We start from the raw sequence: 8,007 nt of genomic DNA, 5'->3' as shown, positions 1-8,007 counted from the left end.
TCTCCTGCATTGCAGAAAGATTCTTTACCAGCTGAGCCACCAGGGAAGCCCAAGAATACTGGAATGGGTAGACTATCCTTTCTCCAGCGGATCTTCCTGACTCAGGAATCAAAATGGTGTCCCCTGCATTGTAGGCAGATCTTTACCAACTGAGCCATCAGGGAAGCCCTAGTAGAAGTTTGGTCAAGCTAAAGAGGTTGGGTGAACTTTATCTTATCAGCCTGGGAAATCATTGACAGTTCAAGCAATGGGGCAAAAAGCCACCAACATTCTAACCACCCTAAAAAGAGCCTGGGAGCCCAGATAGGAAGTAACACTTCAAGCAGTGATGCAGCCATCCATGGAACTAGAAATGGAGTCTTGGTGGAAGGCCCTGAAAAGGAGTCAGCTTGCTGTAGGATTCCTCTGCTGGGTGAGAGGGAGGAGAAGGCCAGCGCACAGAATGGAAGACTCCACTTTTGGAGCCACTGGAAGGAAGGTCTCAGGCCGCGAAGACTGAAGGTGGTGGACCTCATTGAGGAGCACCGAGGACCAAAATGCTCTGGGCCCCCACCTGTTTGGGGAAAGTGTGACCACCAGGGAACCATGGGCTCTGCACACCCCTGGGGACTTGTCAGAAAGTGGGGGTCCACCAAAAAACTGATTCTGTTTCACAAGCCCCGCCTTTGGTTCTGAACCACTGAAGTGGTCTCCCAGCAGGTCAGTGAGTCCAGCTAGAACCTCACCTCAGCCCCTGTAAGGCTGAACATGCCCACCTCACCATCCTGTTTTGTTTCCTGCCATCATAGCCTTGGAGCGCACATCCCTAAAATGACCCCTGAGTAACTGACCCAGTCTGTGCCTCTCCCCCTTGGCACCTCTGTCTGCAGAATCAGGCCTGAGGGAAGGCCCTTGTTTCCAACCTTGGGAACAGCTACAGACACAGTGCTGCATGTCCATTGGGGAGCTCTCTCATTTCAGGCCTTCTCTCCTCCCCAGCTGGGCTGACCTAGTTCTGCCCCTGGCCCATCCACACCTGGGTCAGATACTGGGACGGCTGAGCTGATCTGTCTGCCTGCTTTGGTCCAGACTCTACACCCATCCAGGTGTCCTCCCCTAAAACAGATCTACACTCTGCCTCTCTTCTGCCAAAAACACTTTAGTGGGGCCCAGTTTTCTCCTTCAGAGAAGGCAATGGCACCCCACTCCAGTACTCTTGCCTGGAAAATCCCACGGATGGAGGAGCCTGGTGGGCTGCAGTCCATGGCGTCGCTAAGAGTCGGGCACGACTGAGCGATTTCACTTTCACTTTCCACTTTCATGCATTGGAGGAGGAAATGGCAACCCACTCCAGTATTCTTGCCTGGAGAATCCCAGGGACGGGAGAGCCTGGTGGGCTGCTGTCTACGGGGTTGCACAGAGTCGGACACGACTGAAGCGACTTAGCAGCAGCAGCAGTTTTCTCCTGAATCCATTCTGCGGCCTATCCATAACAGCCTGTGCCCAGCCCATCTTGCCAGCTTTTCCCCCTGGTTGACACCTGCCATGCTCCAGCCAACCTTCTCTGCCCCTGTCATGCATGCTACCCTGATTCTCCTGACTGGAAATTGTCTTTCCTCTGGTCTCCCCACCCAGGCCAGGAGCTCCTTGCAGGCAGAGCCAACCAGTTGTCCCCACAGTGGAGAGCGGAGCTCAGGAGACAGGTCACCACCTGCCTGGCCTGGCATCCTAGAATAACAGCTGCAAGCAAAGGAAGCAGCCCAAGGAATGGAGAACAGGGCAGCCAGTGGGCCTAGTTGGAGCAGAGGTTCCAGGCCTGGCATTCTTGTGTGGATTCGGCATGTCTTGTGAACCCCATAAATTGGAAGCAGGCTTTGGGGCATCTGTGAGTGTGTGTCTTTTGGCAGGTGAGGCACATAGCCATCATCAGCTTTTCAAGCATGACTGTGGCCCAACACAGAATTCAAGCCAGTGGGGATGGGGGCCAGCAGCTGCAGAGAAGCCTGATTTGGACGGAGGGTCCAAAGGGGACAAGCCAAGGGGGCAGAGGCCAGAGTGTGTGCCTGGGATGGGGGCTGCCTATGGCCAGCTCCTCCGTCTGTGGGGTCCCTGACTCCAAACCAGGGAAGGACTGGAACCAAGGCAGAGGCTGGCTCAGCAGACAGTGCAGCAATGGTTCAGGCCTTTGACCACAACCCTCCAAACTATGGTGTGCATTTCTACCCACTGACAGGAGCTCTCGGCCTCCTCTCTGCTTGCTGGGTGAGACAGCCTGGTGTTAGAAGCTCTCCCTTCTACTGAACTGAAATGCCTCTCTCTGTGACCTCCCTCACCTTCCATCCCTCCACCAACTCCAGCAAGTTAGGCTTGCAGCTCCTTGTGCTCCTGATCACCACTCTCCCCTGCAGAACTGGGCCTGCAGCCTCTGCTTTCAACCCTCACCTCCAACATCGTTTTCTCCCCCATGAAGATGTCTCTCTTCTGGCTTCCCACAGAGCCTGCCCTACATGCCATCTAAGCCCTTCCTCAATCATACAGTACTCATGGGCTTAGCTGCCCATTCTCTTCTGAGCCAGGGGCCAGGGGCTTTTGATGCATTTCTCTGTCCCTGAAGTCCTGGGTAGTGCTTACTCCTGAGAAAAGTGAAAGTCACTCAGTCGAGTCCGACTCTTTGTATAGTCCGTGGAATACTCCAGGCCAGAATACTGGAGTGGGTAGCCTGTCCCTTCTCCAGGGAATCTTCCCGACCCAGGAATCAAACCGGGGTCTCCTGACTGCAGGCAGATTCTTTACCAACTGAGCTATGAGGGAAGCATAGCTGAGAATGTGATCAGTAATTGTCACTAGACTCATGGGCATTGAGAGGAGAAAGGCTAGGTAATAGCCACATTGACCACCTGGGGGAGCCTCAGGCAAGTGCACTGAGCACTGCTCCTAGTTCGCCAGGCCAGCGCACCCAACGTTACACCGTAGATCAAGGGACAGAGGTTCTCATCTCAGGCTTTCCAAAGTGAAGGGCCCAATGAACATAAATAGATGTTTAGGAATGGAGACACTACAACCTTCCATCACCAGCATCCACCTCTTTTCACAAGCATTGCCTAGTTGATGGTCTCAGAAGACTCCAAATTAGACTTCCCTTTGTTGGGCCTGACTCTCACTCAGCCCCAGGAGTTGTTTTCACATTAGCTCCTTCAGCCCAGAGAACTTTCTAGCGGGACCTAAGTAGGGGAGAAAAGGAGAGAAGAGTGTCCCTCCTTTTGTCTTATACTGCAGCATATCTCCCAACTCTTGCAAGATACCTTGTCTAGCAGGTACTAGGAGATGCAAAAGCCATTGGCTTTCTTCTCCATGGGGTGGGGGTGGGGTGGCAGGGGTTGGGGACCATCAATTCAGAAACTATTAACAGACTCCCTGCTAAGTCCAAAGGGATACACAATTGACCAAGACAGCCCTTAGTCAGAGTCCCACAGACAAAGTAAGAACTCAAATGCTCCTTTCCTCAAGAGCAGAGGTCTGCAAACTGTGAAGTCAGGGTCAAGTCTTGCTTGTTGTCTGCTTTGGTCAATACAGTTTTCTTGGTACACAGCTACGTTCATTCATTTACATATTGTGGCTTGAAACAATGCAAACTTATTCTCTTAGGGACTAGAAGTCAGAAGTTCCACATCAGTTACACTGAAGCAAAGTCGAAGTGCCAACAGGATGGTTGCTTTTGGAGGCTCTAGGGGGAAAATCTATTCTCTTGCCTGTTTCAGCTTCCAGTGGCTGCCTGTAAGCCTTGACTTGTAGCTGGTTCCTCCATCTTCAAAGTGGAGGTCTCTGCTTCCATTGCCGATCTCTTTCTCCCCAACATGTAGACATCTTTGGGAGCCATCAATCAACATATCACAGTAGCTAATGAGGTACATGGGATTCTGAAAAGGATTACTGTGGCCTGATGGTCACTGGGGCAGGAGTGTCCTGGTCCTCTAAGGTTTGCCAAAACCAGTCAAGCGTGAAGTTCTATCTGAATGCAAGGACAAGACAGTGAGACAACTCACTTAAGCAGTGGCCAGGGGGAGTTGAAGCCCTGTGGGTAGATGCACACAGAGGGTGCTGAGCAGGCCACTGAGGCAGGCCCTGGTATGTGGCAGGCCTCCATCTGGAAGAGGGGGCCAAAGGGCAGACAAGTCCTGACAGGCTCAGCAGCCATGAATCCAGGGTGGGGCAGCTCCCACAGAGCTTGGAGAGGCGAGGCCCTGGGTAAAGTGCCAAAGGGCTGCCTACCTAATGCTCTAACCTGCCTCTGATGGGCCAAGGGCTTTGAGTAGACTGCTAGATCCCTGGAGCCCTGTATGCCAAATACTATTCAGATCATTCACTGGGCTGGTTTTGCACCAAGTGATGGTTGTCAAACCTGTACAGAGGTCACTAGTATGATGGCACCGGCTTAGAAGGTGCTGGGAAATGTGGGTGGATCTGTAGGGTGGGTTCAGAAAGGCCTGAGAATCCAATGTCCCAGGTGAACAAGTCTTTGTTCAGCACTGCCTCCAGGCCCAGGACTAGGCCTCTGATCCTGGGGCTGTGCCTCATGTCCCAGTAGGGGAGGGGCTGGGATTTGGACATGTTCTCTGTGCCCTTTTGGGGGCTGGGATTAGTATTCAGGAGAGAGAAGCTCAGAGGCTGAGCTAAGGCCATGCAGCCAAAGGCCATCTAGCCACAGTGAACTGAAGGGGCTCCCAATATGAGCCCCGGTGGTACCGAGACCAAGCCTGTAGAGACTTGGCCCTGCAAGAGAGGCAGGGACGAGCCCCAAGGTCCTATGGCTCTGAGATGGGAGATGGCACACTGTGCCACTGCAGCTCAAGGGCTCCAGAGGTCCCTGTCCTGTTAACACAACTGTCAGATTACTCCCTTTTCCAAATCCAGTTCTGGCTCAGACCGCTGGATGTTGAGTGGTTGTTTTCAGTGTGGGGGTCCCAAGAGAACTTCTGACATCTACAGCCAGGTATCATTAGAGGGACTCTCCCTGGAATGCCTCCTGTCCCCTTTGCTGGCAAACTCCTACACGTCTCTTTGGGCCAGCAGCCTGGCCAATTGAAGCTCGCCCTGTGCCTGCTTCCTCCACCAATGGCTCTAGCCCAAGATTCCTGGCTCTTCTCTCTGTGTCCCCCTAGACTAAAGAGTCCTCCAAGTCAGGGCCTGCTCAGAAGCTCCCTGTGACCCCTGCCGTGCCAGCCCCATGGAGCCTACCTTTCCCCACCTCAGCATGAGTGCTCCATAGAGCTGAGCTAAATGGAACTGAAGGGGAGGCAGAAACTTCCTGGGGTATCAGGCAGAGGAGGCCTCTGCTGTAGGAGGCCACTGGCATGAAAACTGAGCAACACAGTAATGAGAAAACAGGCATGATCCAGGGCTGAGGGAATTCTCCAGGACCATGTTCCATGAATCCTAGTTGGCCTAGGACTGCCTGGGAAGAGCCAGGCTCTGTGTAGCAGTCTTCTGGGGCCAGAGCCAAACTCCAGCATCCAGTTGGCCAAGGTTTCTCCTCCAGGGTCTGTAACTGAGTGAGGGCACCTAGGTCAGCCCCTTCATTGCTCAGATAAGGGGCCAACACTCAGGGATGGCTGAGATTGGTCTAAGAAGAAAAGCCTATTCATGAAAGAATACCTATTACAATGATAATCCCCTCGTAGAGTCTTCTGTCCAGCTCCTTGTAGAAGCCTGTGCTGAGGGAAGTAGCAAGGGAGGGAAAGTCACAAGAATGGAGCACTCAAGGGCCACTGTGTTCCTCCCTAACCTCCAGTACCTCTGAACATGACCTGACATGGCAATAGGGTCTCGGTAGAGCAGGTTGAGATGAGGGCATTCAGGGGGACCCTAATGCAATAAGATGAGGCCCTAATGAGGAGAGGAGAGACACAGACTGCCATGTGGATATGGAGGCAGAGGGTGGGAGGGATGCAGCCACAAGTCAAGGAAAGCCTGGGGCCACCAGAAGCTGGAAGACGTGGGAAGGATTCTCTCCAAGAGGTTTCTGAAGGAGCATGGCCCAGCACATACCTTAATGTCAGATTTCTAGCCTCCAGAACTTTGAGAAGATAAATGTCTGTTGTTTTAAGCTCCCCTCTTACTCCCACCATGGTGGCACTTTATTGTGGCAGCTTCAGAACACTCATACAAACACTTTGACACCTGTATCCTAGTAGCCTCACAGCCAGTCAGGGGCAGAAACCTGGCCCATCTTCCCATTCCAGTGTCCATGCTCCTGGTGCTGCCTCTCAGCTCACTGCTTCCATCCCAGTCGTGAATAAACAGTGCTCTTCAGCTTCAAAGCACTCCGGACATACTAATTAACTCTCGGATAATTGGATGAAATAACGTGAAGCTCTAGTGACATCATCTCCATTGTGTGCCCAGATCTAGCCACAAGTGAAGTCTGGTGACTGCTGAGCTATGAGCTTCATCTTGTGGTAACATGTTGTGCCTTTCACAACCATCCCCAGAGCAGCAGTCTGGGAGGCCCCATTCCCCACTCAGCTCCACGGGCTTCAGAAAATGGCCAGCCGTGAGCACGCTTAACCAATCAAGCACAGATGACCTTAATGGTTTCTGTGATTAAGCGTGTGTGTGTGTGTGTGTGTGTGTGTGTGTGTCTGTGTGTGTCTGTGTCTGTGTCTGTGTCTGTGAGGGAGAGAGAGAGAGAACCACACAGCCCTGAAATTGTCTTACATTCTGCAGACACTCACATGTACCTTCAAGTATCCCACAGGATGGCCCTGTGGGCCTCTGTGACCCTCAGGGCCTATGCACCTCCTGACTTCTAGAGCCCAAAGAGAATTCCCCTGACCTTTATATTCACAACCTCAGCGGCAAGCAGTACTTGAGCTGGGCAAGTAGCTGCTTGTGAGGCTGCGAGTCAGGAGCCTATCCCAAGTCACAGTGGGGAGAAACTCAGACCAAGGCCCACTGGACACAAGGAGTGGTAGGGCTGGCACTGTCCCCACTGCACTGGGGGCCCCGAGGACTAGACGGTGGGCATACTATGATACATGGAGTCCAGGATAGGGTTGGAGTCCTAATTTGGACTCTACCATGGATTAACCAGGTCTCCTTGACTCTATGCAGACTCCCTTTCATTCCCCACCCAACAACCAGGGGCTCTGTGCACCAGGTGGGTCTGCTCTTGCCAGTCCCTCACGTGTGTATCCCAATGGGTGCCCTGTGACACCATCAGTGTAAAAAAAATAAAAAGCTGATGCTGTCCAATAACAAAGAAAGGAAGGCCATTCCTGCTTAATTATCTTCCAATCCTACAGATTATTTAAAAAAAAAATAAGAAAACCCAAAACTCCAAGTTTGGTGCCCTTGTGTTTTTCTTACTTTGTATAGAAGTGAAATAGACCCTAAAATGAATGTGTAGATCATACGTAAATATGCAGCTTGATGTCAGCTCACATAGAGAACATTATCTGCGCAAAAGCACCCAGGTCAAGAAACAGAATCTGGCCAGCACCCCAGAAGCCTGTCTGCCAGGTCCCCTCCTAGTCACTACCTCCCTGAGGGGAACCCCTCTCTTGCTATCTAGTAGCAGACATTAGGTTTTCCCATTTTTATGTTTGACATAAATGAAACCACACAGTATGTGCTCTTACATGTCTGGCTTCTCTCACTCTTCTCCTTGTGTCCTCACATGATCTTCCTTCTGTGTGTGTCTGGTCCTCATCTCCTCTTCTTTTAAGAAGACATATTGGACTAGGACCCTCTGTAACTACCTCATTTTTCCTTAATTATTTCTGTAAAGATCCTCTCACCAAATACTGCATTCACACTCTGTAAAATTTTAAAGATAAAACTACATGCAAATGAAGAACTTCTGTTCATCAGGACACACCGTTGTTTCGTGTGGTGGTCAGTCTCATTAGTTCTCAGGAAACACAACTTAAAACTATGAGATCTAGGAGATCCAACCAATCAATCCTAAAGGAAATCAGTCCTGAATATTCATAGGAAGGACTGATGCTGAAGCTGAAGATCCAATCTGGT

This window comes from Bos grunniens, chromosome X (assembly GCF_055505025.1).
Source record: "Bos grunniens cultivar Pamir isolate PY7600 chromosome X, Bosgru_T2T1.0, whole genome shotgun sequence".
NCBI lineage: Eukaryota > Metazoa > Chordata > Mammalia > Artiodactyla > Bovidae > Bos > Bos grunniens.
This window is presented reverse-complemented; position numbering follows the sequence as displayed.